Below are 14,385 nucleotides of genomic sequence, written 5' to 3' on the forward strand. Positions count from 1 at the left end.
TCCTCCACTGAGGGCAGAAAACACCGGCTACTTTCCCTGGTGCCACCTCTAGGGATAAGCAAACAAACCCAGTTGCCCCCTCCACCTTCCCTAGACCCCTTCCTGCTGGCCCTGAGGCTCTCCCATTACCGTAAGTCGGACCCCCTGTTCTCACCATTACCCTGAGGTGGCTCTTGGCCCCATTCCTGAAACCAGCCAAAATGGCCTTTGCCCCTGAGCATCGCTGCTGTGGGGACCCTCAGCCACCACACCCGCTTCTCCACCCCAACCCTGGTCCCAAGAAAGTCCAAGATTTTCCCGGCAATCTGCACCTACTCCTGCCTGGAAGCCACACAGAGTCCAGGCTTTCTCAGAAAACCCTTCAAACAGCACCCCGGAAACTGGCCTCACTAGGTAAGAACTTCAGAGATTTGTCAGGTAAACCTTTAGACCTTTATACCGTAGTATCTCTAACCTTCCTCAGAGAGAAGCGGACTTTCATTATGGTGCCAACTTTTAAAAATGTTCTTAAATACTTATATGGTAAAGAATAGGGGAGTCTGGGTGATACTAAGAAATGAGGCAGAGGGGTTGGAGTAAAATGGGGTTCTTCCTGCCTGGGCCTGGAGCAGATTCTGTGGGCGCGAGGGGCTGTTTCTGGGGAAGGCAAGGCATCAAATGGAACTGAGATCCGTGGCTCAGAATCTTTGGCGATCCTCCATCCTCCTAAGCTCAGTCCTGCTTTAGTGAGCGTCTCCAGCCAAGTGAGCTGGTTTAGAGAAAACCCATCAGGTCCTCCTGCGGGGCATTTCGGGGAAGGGGGGCTTGGGAAGGGTGAGGACCCTGCCTGTGCTCAGACACCCTTCTGACCTGCAGGGGCAGGGGCTGCCAGGGCCCTCCCCAGTCCAGAGCTCTCCCCCCCCCCCCCCGCCTCTTCCCTGCAGCTGAGGACAGTGGGCATCTTCAAGCTTTGGCGCGCCCACAGCTTGGATGAATAGCACCCACCTCTTCCTGCCCAAACAGCTGTCCTGTGGCCTCCTTGTTCCTGCCTTGGCTCAAGAGCCTGTTTAGATCAGGTTTCCTTTCTGTTATGGATGCGTTTACTCTCAGTTTGGTTGAATTTAACTGAGGTTTGGATGTTTAAAAACAAAGCCAACATCTGTTTTGCGCTTCTCCGTTTTAAGCCTCTGCAGCTGGCTCCTGTTTGCACCAAGGTTACAGGGTCTCCTCCACACAGTGTTTCTAGAGGGGCCCTTCTCAAACTTTGCTGTGCCCCAGAACCATCTGGGGTGCTTGTTAAGCATGCATATTCCCGGGCTGCTCCCCACACCTGCTGAATCAGAATCCCTGGGTGGGGAGACCCAGGTAGGTATATTTTTAACAAGCTGCCCAGGGGGTCCTGTTGTGTAACCAAGACCAAACCAGTGACTCTGGGGGGTGAGAATGTGGGCTCTGGATAGGAGGCGTGGGCTGTAATCCTGGCTCTGCTGAATGGCTTTTGCGAGTTACTTAACTGCTCTGTGCCCAGTGTTCTCACCTGTAGGTTGGGGCTGGTAGTACCTCCCTGGGGATTGTTAAAAGGCACGGACAAGGGAATGTGTGCCAGTCACTTCTGGAACAGTGCTTCACGCAACAAGTGCTTAATACAATTATTCTCAAGCCCCGATCTGGTGGGGCATGAGCTCCCAGGGTCTTGTCTGCTGTGATTAGGGGGTTTCATTGTCTGAAGGGGGTCTTTGTGAATGTAGCTGAGAAGGGCTGGAGGCAGGGGGTGACGAGTCCTGCTATATTTTATCCTCCACAGATGGGCAGCTCCTCTCGGCAGGGTCTTGCTCTGGCCTCTGCTACCCTCCCGACCTCTAGCAGAGGGCACGGGTGGGAGCTCAGGAAAGTGAGTTCAGTTGCCCTGGCCCTTTCCTCCCACCAGCCCAGGCCAAAGCATTTCTCTCTCAGTATTTGAATACTGAACAAAGTCCCCATGGACCCTTTATTTCTGCCTCCTCGTGATCCAGTCACTGTTTGCCCCTCATCCCATAGTAAACTCCTGGACCTGTATTTGACAATCATGTGACCTTGTGCCTGGCACAGGCTAAGCACCTCACATATATCTTGCCAGCAACTCCCCCAAACAGGTAATGTCATTATCCCCATTTTCAGCCAAGAAATAAGGTTCAGAAAAGTCCTGCCATTGGCTCAAGTCTGGGTGAGGATTTGAACCCAGGTCTTTGAGTCCAGTGTCTACCCTTCACCATCACAGTCCTCTGAACAGGCAACTGCCTCTGTATCCCCTTGCAGCATGTGGCCAGTGAGCTACACTACAGGGTGTCACTACAGGAAACTGTCTGTGCCTCAGTTTCCTCATCTCTAAAAGCAGACTCATAATCTGACCTACTCACGGGCTGGTGTGAGGATTATATGTAGGGCTTAACTCAGTGCCATCACTAGTCATTTATAATGTCATTTCTATATGGCAGAATAATCTATAGGGTCATAATGATTATCCTACAACTTCATCTTTTAAGGCATAGTCTGTGGGCCAAATCTGCCCTATTACATGTTTTTGTATGGCCCAGGAGATGGGAATTGTTTTTTACATTTTGAAATGGTTGGGGAAAAAATATCAAAAGAAGAATGATGTTTCATGACATGTAAAAATTATATGTAATTTAAATGTTAGTGCCCTCAAAATAAAGTCTTATTGAAATATGCCATGATCACACATATTGTCTGTGGTTACTTTCGCTCCACAATGGCAGAGTTGAGTAGTTGCAACAGACTATACGGTTGGCAAAGCCAAATATATGTATGATCTGATCGTTTACAGAAAATGTTTGCCAAATGTTTGCATAAAGGGCTTATTCTAAAGGCTTCTGCACAGGCCTAGCCTGGGCTGTGAGTAAGAAGGAGCTCTTTGAAACTGAGCCCCTGGCAGTAAACAGAGCAGCAAGGCTCCCACGTAACTGCAGACCCCGCTGGAAGAAGGGGGTGATGGCGTGTTGCCATGGTTAGGTGTGGGACACCATGAGGCAGAGGATGAGGTGAAAAGAAGACAAGGTGCTTAACTGGGGCTGAGACCCACCAGTCTTGCCCAGCAGACACACTTCATCACCTGGCTTCCAGAACTTCCCAGCCTGCCTTGCGTCCAGCAGGGCCATGTGATTTTCCTGGACAAGGACCTGTTAGAAGAGTGGCACAGCTTCCAGATCACTTCCTTAAAAGGAGCTAGCGTGTGCTCCTCACCTCTGGCTCTCTTCTTTCCCCGGTTGCCTGGGAGATGGCTGGAGTCCATCCATTTGGACCCTGAAGATAAGAATCACTTACTAGGGATGGCAGAATAGTGATCTGGAAGTAGGCTGGACCACAGGGACTCTGAGGAACAGAGCCGCCGATCCAGCCTGAATTGCTTACCTGTACACTTTCACACGAGGAAGGAAAAAAACAACAACTTCTGTCTTGAAGTCACCATTATTTTGGAATTTGTATTCTGAGTCAAAGTTAATCTTGATAGTTCTCACGGTATCTTTTGGTGAAAACTTCCTCTTTTCTTCCCTTTCCAATGATCCTCGACCTTCATTTTAATGGGCTTTCCCTCTATCAAAGTGTAGGGAGCTATGGGATGGGGCGGGGGTGGGGGGGTGGGGGGAGGGCAGCCGTCCTTGGTGAATGAAGGGGTAGTGCGGGAGGGTGGTGAGGGGCACAGGCTTGCTAAGGGCCCTAGGGCTGACTTCTGTACTTAAGTCCCTCTGCCTGGCCAAGGAGAATGATAACAGTACCTTCTCTCAGCTTAGCCCTGAGCCGGGCACATACAAAGAGGTTTTGGGTTATTTATTTTAATTTATTTTTTAAAGTGTGTTTTATTGATTTCAAAGAGGAAGGGAGAGAGAGAGAGAGAGAGAGAGAGAGAGAGAGAGAGAGAGAGAGAGAGAGAGATGGAAATATCATTGATGAGAATCATTGATTGACTGCTTCCTGCACGCCCCCTACTGGGGATGGAGCCCACAACCTGGGCATGTGCCCTGACCAGGAATCAAACCAGGAACTCCTGGTTCATAGGTAGACACACACCAGCGGGCAGTTTTTATTTTTTCTAAGCTAACTATTTTCATTATCATCATCATTTAGCCTCGTATAATTACACAAATACTGAAGGCAAGCATTGCTTTATTAAATGGAGAACTAGTCATTCCCCATTACTTTAAATCTTTTGTTACCCAACATATTACATTGCCAGGAAAGCAAAGACCTTAGTCCAGCCCCATGCCCTCACAATCTGGCTGAAGCCAACCTCTTCATCTCCCACCTCCCTCCCCCAACTCCAGGTAGCTACAAACATTAGCTTTCCAGTGCACTGTTGCCACAGGGTATTGTGTAGGTTGACCACTAGAGGGACCCCTCTCAAAGTTAACAACCAGAATGAATGCTTGTGGGGGAGGGGGGAGCTCAGGGCTGGGACATGGGTGGGTGGTGGGTGGGTGGGGGAATTCAAGGTTTGATTCCCAGCTTCCTCACCTAAGAGCAGGTGTAGAAGATGCTGAGCTGGGGCCCTGGGTGTTTACTCAGGCAGGTTGAATCAGGCCCTCAGAGGGGGAGGAAATGCGGGGTGGAAATGTGGAAGGGAGCGCAGGAAAATCTGGTCCAGATCTTCCTGGCTCTCCTCACACTATCCAAATTCAGGGAGACAATAGATTGCAATATATTTATTGAGTTGGGCTCAAATCCTTTGCTTCCCAAACGTTGCCTTCCAAATATAATCCCTTCTTTATAGAGAAAAATTACTTTTTTTTTCTACTGTAATTCTCAGAATGTATGCCATAGACTTTAACACTGTAGAATATACTCTTTTAGGCTGGTTATATGTTCTGTTCCATAAAGCCAGAATGATGACAATGTGATTTATAATTGTCATTGTTTTCATGACCACGTTTAGCTACTATAGGACCAAGTTGAATTTCCTCAAACTGGTGTTCAAAACCCTCAATAATATTACCCACGTTTTCCTTTCCAGCTAAACAGTCTTACTACCTGCCCACATATGCCTGTTCATTTCTTGCCTTTGCTATCACAGTTCTCCATACTAGAAACTCATCTTTCCTCTCCTTAGCCTTCCAAATATAATCCCTTCTTTATAGGGAAAAATTGCTTTTTTTCTGCTGTAATTCTCAGAATGTATGCCACAGACTTTAACACTGTAGAATCTACTCTATTTGTTTTCTGAAGCTGCACGTGCACAAGCCTCATTCATTATCAAAAATCCTAAGCTACTTACAGATGAGGACTGGGCCATTTTTCTTTTCTTTTTAAATTCTTTATTCAGGGTCAGGCCAGTAGCAGACTTTCAATAATATCTCAGAATCACAGCTAAATTTTCCACTTGTTCAAAGGCTACATTTGACTTAGAAGTGCACCAGGAGCAAATGTGAAGCAGAGATAGTAAAACCCTGCGAAATGCAATTTCCTGTTTTGTGTGACGCTGGCGCTGAATATTTCTACCATATCTCCTAGGAAATAGAGAATGAATCAAAGGTGAAAGCTGTAAAAAAGCCAAACTGAACGGCTGCTAATGCAACAAAAATAAAGGGCAGGTTTTTCTAACTGTAGACCCTCTCCCCCCACCCCCTCCGCCACACACACAGATGACAAGTCGCAGAGTCAGACCAACCTTTCCATGCAGAGCACCAGGTGAGTCCACAGCTTGCCTGCACCTGTGCAGGTGTAGCCTCTCATTCCATCCTTTGCGTCTGTTAACCTTTCAACCCTCTGCAGGTGGGGGGCTGACTGAAGGGGCTCTCGGAGCAGGCAAGGCACAGGGCAGAAGCGGAGCAGTTTGCCATCCCAAACTATGCCTTTCAGGGATGTTATTTTAGGCTGGTTATTTTAAGAAACAAGACTCAGAAGAACCTTTGACCTTCCCGCCTACCTGGGGAAAAGAATTGAGATGGAGGACCTGCTCCAGGAAGGGAGCTACTTTATAGATAATGAGTGTAATGTGAAGGAGGTGTGACAGGCAGGAGTCACCCCTCAGGCCTCTGGTCAAGGTCCTCTCTGGGTCCCCTTGTGAAAGATGGCCCGGCAAACATTTACCAAACATTTGCTTTTCCATCTCTACTTGAATTGCCTTTCTTCCTTTTGAAGTCCCAAACCACAACCCCGCTCCTACCCTTTCTCCTTAGCTCAAGTGGCATATAAGCCTCAATTGCCCAGTTTGTCCCATATTCTCCAGAACCCCGCCAAATGAAGGGAAAGATTAAAAGGAGAGCAATAAGCCAAAACCGGTTTGGCTCAGTGGATAGTGCGTCGGCCTGCGGACTCAAGGGTCCCAGGTTCGATTCCGGTCAGGGGTATGTACCTTGGTTGTGGGCACGTCCCCAGTTGGGGGTGTGCAAGAGGCAGCTGATCGATGTTTCTGACTCTCTATCCCTCTCTCTTCCTCTCTGTAAAAAATCAATAAAATATATATTTTTAAAAATAATAAAAGGAGAGCAATAAGCTAGCTATGTGGTGCAATGGAATTCTGTCAGGTATGTATTTAACTCAACAAATTCCATTTCTGTGCTAGAAGCTGCAGGAGAGGGCGGAGTAAGAGCCAGTGTGAGAGGAAAAGAAAACAAAGCCTGGGTGCCCCTCCGCTTGTTGTTGCCCCCTGACCTCAGCCACGCCCTTGAAGACAGTCCTTCCATTAAGCGCTTTTAATCACTCTTTGTGCCTTGCCTTTCGTTCCTTGCTGGGACCCTGACCTAGACAATGGTGAGGGTAATTGGGACCATATGTGACACTGGCATCCGATGCATTTAGAAGAAAACATTACCCCCAAACTTGAAGGTAAAATTTTTAGCTAGAGGCTGTGCAAAGGCACTGTAGACTTGGTGAGTATTGGCTTTTATCAGTAGAACAGGAGAGCCAATCCTGCCCCACATTAATGACTGATTTCTTTACTGCCAGGGTCCACAAAGCCGCAGTGCCACGTGTGTTTGTGTGTGTTGCGGAGGGAGGGAGGATGGTGTGATGCACATTCTTCCAGGTTTGTGGGTTCCCTGCTCAGATCCAGGACTCTCCATAAGAGTTCTGGATGCTGCATATGTGTTTAATGCCTAGGACTACAGACTAAACAAACTCTCCCTCCCACAGAGCACCGAGGTTACTAACGGTGGGGAGAGGTCCACGTTTCCACCTGCCGCTCATGGGAGTGGGCTTCTGTGATATCCTGAGAAAAGGAATTTCCTGAGACTCGCCTAGGAGGATGAGGTGTTGGAGAAAGCTTCATTTCTGTGGAATCAGAACCTTGGAGTTTCCAAGGTCCCATTTCCCTTTGTTGGACCAAGGAAGAGTGAAGTTGTGGCTTCAATAGGGCTAGAATCAAAGCCAGTGTCCAGAATTTTCTCTCCATATTAAAGCAGGGTCCGTTCCAGCATCATGATAGCTTTGTTTGTGTTCCCTGCTGCAGTCCATGAATCCATTGCCTGTGCGTTCTGCAGGGTCACATGACTTGAAGGGAACACGGATAAATGCAAGGAATCCAAGAGAGAGTTCCTTTGTTTGGGGGATTATGTATCCCCAAATTTTCACGGGCTTGCAGTAGACCTGCCTATTCTGGCCAATGATCTCTGTCCCCAGGTTTGACTAACAGACATCTTCCCTAGTCACCCCAATTTTACTGCACATGAGTGAATCCCTTTGTTGGAACCCTTCCCCCAGTGATCTGCAGGGAATGGGTTGGTGAAGTTGCCCAAATGGCCATGCTTATCATGTCTGGCCTCCACTTTGCTCCTTTCCTGTTACTAAAAACTAGCTAATTACAATGGTATCAAGGTCACAGTGCACCTGTACATACATCAAAAGGGTGTATGCCAATTTTTAACAGTGGAGACCCCTGGCAGATGGGATTAGAGAGGACCTTTTTCTTTCTACTTTGTATATTTCCATCTTGGTGGATTATTTAAAAATTCTTATATTATCCTATATAATAAAGAGGTAATATGCAAATTGACCATCACTCCAACACACAAGATGGCCACCCCCATGTGGTCAAAGATGGCTCCCCCCATGTGGACACAAGATGGCCAGCAGGGGAGGGCAATTGTGGGCGATCAGGCCAGCAGGGGAGGGCATTTGGGAGAGACCAGGCCTGCAAGAGAGGGCAATTAGGGGTGATCAGGCTGGCAGAAGAGGGCAGTTGGGGGCAACCAGACCTGCAGGGGAGGGCAGTTGGGAGGGACCAGGCCTTCAGGGGAGGGCAGTTGGAGGAAACCAGGCATGTAGGGGAGGGCAGTTGGGAGCAATCAGGTCTGCAGGGGAGGGCAGTTGGGGGGGGACCAGGCCGGCAGGGGAGGGCAGTTAGGGTCAATCGGGCCAGCAGGGAAGCAGTTAGGCATTGATCAGGCTGGCAGGGGGGTGGTTAGGGGGTGATCAGGCTAGCAAGCAGAAGTGGTTAGGGGCAATCAGGCAGGCAGGCAAGTAAGTGGTTGAGAACCAGCAGTTCTGTATTTCGAGAGGGATGTCCAACTGGCAGTTGGACATCCCTTGAGGGGTCCCATATTGGAGAGGGTGCAGGTTGGGCTGAGGGACACCCCCCATGCATGCATTTCATGCACCGGGCCTCTAGTTTTTGTAATAAAAATTATATTATTGAATACTATAGAAAACGGGAAAATTTAATTTGACTGGCATTCAATCTCTTCATTAATTTGAGTTCTCATCTCTAGAATAATTTATCTCCTCATCCTGGATGTGGTATTCAGTGTTACTTTTATGTTTTCCAATAACATTTGCCTATCCTGGTGTCATGTGCGTGCGTGCGTGTGCGTGCGTGCGTGTGTGTGTGTGTGTGTGTCTGTTGCCCTGTTAACTCATAAGCCTCACAATCAGTGGGTTCCCAGTCCAGATCCAGATGCTACAAAAGCTTGAGCTCTTCTCCAGGACACCATGCTGCACCAGGCTCGTGTGCTCTAAGTATATAAAGCCATTTCCCCTGTAGGCACTAACTACAACGTGGAATACACTATGCATACATACATCAGTATGAAGTCCCTTAAAATAACTTAACTTCATTCTAATGACTAGACTATCTCATATGAAATATTCTTATTTCAAGAATTCAGGACTTTAATTAGCATTAAAAGTAACCACTCTCAAGCATTTTTGGAGTACGGTATATCATAAAAATTTCCATTTCACAAGCCAGTAATAATTTTTTTCGTTACAGTTATTTTTCATGGCTATAGGTACATGTTTTTATTTTTTGAAAGAAGTGTTCTTGAAGAAAGCTAGGGCCAGACAAGTCTGATTGCTCGCAGAGGCTCCAAGCCAGCTACAGAACAGCTCTTAATGGGGTGGGTGAGAGCAAGCAGTCTGGGGTCAGATGGAGCTAGCTTTGAATCCCAGTTCTGCCATTTTGGGCTGTGTGTCCTTGAGTAATTTATTTAACTTCTTTATCAGTCAGGAAAATGGAAACCCACTGGCTATTCTACCAGAGAGAATCTAATATAGGGAATTGGTTAAATTGGTGCTGGAGGACAACAGATGCACAAAGGCAACCGGGTACAAAACTGCAGGAAGCAGTTATCGCCCCCGGTGGGGAGGAGGAGACAAACAGAAGAAGCTGGGATTCTCGGAATTTAGAAGCTGCCAGGAGGGACCTTGTGGAGCAAGAGCCCAGATCTTTGGAGTCAAAGGCCATTGCTGGTAGGACGTCAATAGGAACAGGAGGCAAAAGGAAGGGGCAAGTCCCTTCTCCCTCCTCCTGGCACCCCCTGTTGGCAGAGCCTGACCAGGCAAAGCCCAAGCGAGGTTTGCAGAGTCCCAGACAGGGCAGTATAGAGGGTGGCTGTGTAGCCTGCACGCCTCCCTAAGCTTCATCTTCTTCAACAGGGAATTAGAAACGATAAGAGTACTTACCCCATAGCTTGTGATGAGGACTAAATGAGATAATGACTCTATAAATGTTCAGCCCAGTGTCTGGCAATTAGCAGTGGTCCATTTTGGGTGGCTTACTGTTAATAAATCACATTAAGGTCAAGACATATGCCAACGAAATCAGCATCAGGGAATAACTAAGAGACGTTTATTTTGCATGCAAATTGTTCACTTACACGTGAGGGAGTCAGCTGTTAGGGGAGAGGCGAGGAGGGGATGGGATGGGAGGGTGGAAGGGGAAAAACTGCCTGAGTCTGAGAACAGCGCTTCCTACTTGTTTGCACTTTTTGGGTGCACTGATTACCTGGCAGCTAGCAGAGGCAAAGCTGGGCATTCTTCTTTGAGTATGCTGACTAGAGGTATCAGTTTATGGATTTTTCAGAATACCCCAAGAGCTTGGCAGTGAGCACTGGCAGATGGGTGTGCCAGCATCCTTCTGTGGGCGCCACCCCCCTTACTAGTCAAGGACTGCACTATTTCCCACTTTGGGAGGTCTCACCAGGGTCAGTGCTCTAGCCTGGGTCTCACCAGTGATTCTCAGCCTGAGCTGACATTGAAATTGCCTGGGGAGTTTTGAGAAACTAATGCCAAGTTCCATCCCCAGAGATGCCGGTGTAATTGATGGAGACGGGGGAAGGGGGGGCGGGTGGTGCTGGGCATCAGGATTTCTGAAAGCTGCCCAGGTGACTCTGAGGTGCAACTGGGATCAAGAACCGCTGGTCTAAGCAAACAAATCAATTTGTTCACATCAATTTAGTTTTTCAAATATGGTCAGTTTAATAAAGAAATGATTGGTAATGGGTCAATTTTTTAACTTAATAAAAAGCACAAAAAAAATTTTTAAAGTACAACACACTTTACTAAAACAGGTCAAAGTAAGAAACAAGTGAACACTGAGGGGTTCAGATCAGGCCTCTCCAAGATGTGCCGCTTTAGCATGTGAGTTATTTTGAGCTGAAGGCAATTGAGACCTTGCGGCCTTGCCCATAAGAGTGATCACCAGAGACCTACCTATATGGCAGGGCAAACTTCTAATTACTGAGCATCTGCTCTTACTGTCCTGCAAATGACTTTTCTCCCCACTGAAGCTTCAGGTAGCTTATCTCATTCCATAACTCAGGATGCCATACACACCTCATTTTTCCTTTCTGTCTCGGGACCTCTCACATATGTGAGGTCTCTGATTCTTTCATGTATGTGAGTTTCCTGTATATAGATACATAACTAAATTTGGTTATTTATCTTATTAATCTATCTTAGATTAATTTAATGATTAAATTTGCTAAAAGAACCTAGAAGGGTAGAGAGAAAAAAATTCGCCCCCATAACATTAAGTGCCCTTTCCTAGATCTATTGAATTAGAATTGTGGTGATTTGGTTGGGAATCTGGAGTTTTAAAAAGCAACCCATGTGATTCTGATGATCTACTAGGGTGGGAAACCCTGCAGGTAAAGTACAATTCATTAACTTTTCAAAAGTTCCTCTGGATATTAATATCAATCTTGGCTTCACTTGCCCTGGTGTTGCATCTGGGCTTAATTAAAGTACCTCTTCCCTAAATGCACTCTGCTTCTTTGCCCAAGATCCCTTTGACTTCAAAATCCTACAACTTTTTATAATTGGTTGTGCATGCTTCGCTAAAGGAAATATTTCCATGGTGGCCTTTTCTCATACATGAGATTGAAGGAATTAGAGCAGATTTCAGCTCCTCGGGGACCCAATTTCTCCCCAACTGCAAGTGCCGAGGGTTAGGTACAGGATCTGATGACTGGAACAATGAACAGTGAAATCCTGGAAAATGACTCTATTTGTGGGAGTCAGGGAGATAGGGCTGAGGAGGGGAAGGTTGACATAGCCCCAGCCCTTTGATTCTGAGTTGAAGAGGCCAACATCCCAGCTGTGCCTTTATTCATTAGTGAGGGAAGGGATAAAAAGCATTGTTTCTCATCCGGCAGGCATAGCTCAGTGGTTGAGCATCCATCTATGAACCCGGAGGTCACAATTCTCATCTGGGTGCATGCCCGGGTTGTGGGTTCAATCCCCATGTGGGGCATGCAGGAGCCACTGGATCAATGACTCTCTCTCATCATTGATGTTTCTATCTTTCTCTCCCTCTCCCCTCCCCTCTGAAATCAATTAAAAAAAAGTATTTTTAAAAAGCATTGTTTCTCAAATTGATGACGTAAACTACACCAGGGCCAGAGGCTGCTGCATATACATTAGATGGCCTCCGGGGCTCAGAGGGAGGCCCATCCACAGTGCCCTGATCACCTCTATGCATGTGTTTATGTTGGGTGTAGAATAGAGCAGCCCCACAGTGGGGTTCCTCACCAGGGGTCCCAATGACTTACAGCATGGGCTTAATTGGTCAGTCAGAAGGCCAACATATATGAAAACACTTAGCTAAGTAGAGAGCAATTCAATTTTGGAATGTGTTAATTTCAAAATGAACCTCAGTCAGAATAGAGTTCTTTTTTTCTCTATCTTATGGACTAGTGTTGTGGAAAAACAAAGTGGAGGAAAAAACACATTAAAAATAGTATCCTATATAATAAAAGCCTAATATGCAAATTGACCGAATGGCGGAAAAACAGGTGGAACGACTGGTAGCTATGATGCACACTGACCACCAGGGGGCAGACGCTCAACACAGGAGCTGCCCCCCCCCCCCCCCACCGCCTGCAAGCCCCAGACCAGCCAAGGTGGGTGCCAGCGGGGAGGGGGGGGGCGGGGGGGCATTGCCCCATCAGTGGCCCCGCAAAGGGAGGCGACCAACAGTGGGTGGGGGGGTGGGGCCGGCAAGCAGATGGCACCAGGCCAGACAAGGCGGGTGCCAGCTGGGCCCCCTGATCACCCTGTAGGTTGTCCCACAGATTGGCCTGATTGCCAGCCAGGCCTAGGGACCTTACCCATGCACGAATTTCGCGCGTAAGGCCTCTAGTGTACTATAAAATTCAATTTGTGCAGAAACGTATTTTTACGACTAGAAAACGGCTGAAAGGATAGATTAAATAATGAAATGCTAATATCAGTTATCTTTGAGTGGGAGACTTAAAAATAATTTAAAATTTTCTTTTTATTAACCTACATTTTCTAAATTTTCTACCAAATATACTTACAGTAGTTCCCCCTTATCCATGGTGGGTACAAGCCAAGAGCCCCCGTGGATGCCTGAAACTGCAGATAGTACCCTATATTATACTATGTTTTTTCTATACATACATACCTATGATAAAGTTTAATTTATAAATTAGGCACAGTAAGAGGTTAACAACAACTAATAATAAAATAGAATTATTATAATAATATATTGGAATAAAAGTTATGTAAATGTGGTCTCTCTCCCTTTCTCAAAATACTTATTGTACTGTACTGTTCTTGTTGTGATGAAGTGAGGTGATAAAATACCTACATGATGAGATGAAGTGAGGTGAGTGACATAGGCCATTGAGATATAATGTTAGGCTACTGTTGACCTTCTGATGACATGTCAGAAGGAGGATCTTCTGCTTTGGATAATCCTGATCATGGTTGGGGAGATTTAATATTTTCAAACTGCTGTTGCTCTCAGATAACTGTGAAAAGCAAAATCTTAGATGGGGGGACTACTATAGTTATCAAAATAAAATGTAAAAGGTATGATGGTTGTCTTATTTGTGTGTGAGCTATAGTAGAATACCACAGATGAGGTTGCTAATGAACAGTAAACATTTCTTTCTCACAGTTCTAGAGGTTCAGAAGTCCAAAGTCAACCTACAGATTCAGTGTCTGGTGAAGTCATCTTTCTAGTTCATTGAGAGCTGTCCTCTCGCTGTGTCCTCACATGGCAGAAGGGGCAAGGGAGTTCTCTGAAGTCTGTTTGTTTTTTTTTAATTTCTTTATTAATTAAGGTGTTACATATGTGTCCTTATCCCCCGATTACCCCCTATTCCCCCTACTCATGCCCTCACCCCCCTGTTGTCTGTATATATTGGTTAGGCTTATAGGCATGCATACAAGTCCTTTGGTTGATCTCTCCCCCTTCCCTCCACCATCCCCTACCTTCCCTCTGAGGTTTGACGGTCTCATCGATGCTTCTCTGTCTCTGGATCTGTCTGTTTTTTTAAGGACACTAATCCCATTCATGAGAGTTCTGCCTTTATGACATAATCACCTCCCAAAGGACCCACCGCCTAATACCATTACCTTTGGGGACTAGGTTCCTATATGTGAATTTTGGGGGACCTAAACATTCAATGACTTTTTAAGGAAAAGTTGTGGAGAAGCAGGGCCTCATGTGGGTGGGGATAAGGACATTGGCAAACCAAGTCCCCAAACCAATGTGTCTTTGCACAGATATAAGATAAACTTGCACAATATATCAATATCTATTTGTTGGTCGAGTTATTTAAATCCATAAGAAAAAAATCAAATGAGGAAATGTATGAGGTACACATAATGAAATCATCCTTGATCTTTACTTTCACTTCGAAGTATCTCGTAGATCTCTGCATATAG

The 14,385-nt window shown here is 46.4% G+C and overlaps 1 long non-coding RNA gene across 2 annotated transcripts in view; it reads right to left on the reverse strand.

Moving 5' to 3' along the window:
• LOC129148991 (uncharacterized) overlaps positions 1-13,066 on the reverse strand; it is a 42,297-nt gene extending 29,231 nt beyond the window's left edge. For both annotated transcript variants that reach the window (XR_008555976.1, XR_008555975.1), the window contains exons 1-3: positions 13,008-13,066; positions 11,023-11,094; positions 9,871-9,965 (exon numbers count right to left, since the gene is read on the reverse strand). This is a non-coding gene — a long non-coding RNA (uncharacterized LOC129148991). The remainder of the gene's footprint in view (positions 1-9,870; positions 9,966-11,022; positions 11,095-13,007) is intronic.
• Between the last annotated feature and the right edge of the window lie 1,319 nt (positions 13,067-14,385).

This window comes from Eptesicus fuscus, chromosome 5 (assembly GCF_027574615.1).
Source record: "Eptesicus fuscus isolate TK198812 chromosome 5, DD_ASM_mEF_20220401, whole genome shotgun sequence".
NCBI lineage: Eukaryota > Metazoa > Chordata > Mammalia > Chiroptera > Vespertilionidae > Eptesicus > Eptesicus fuscus.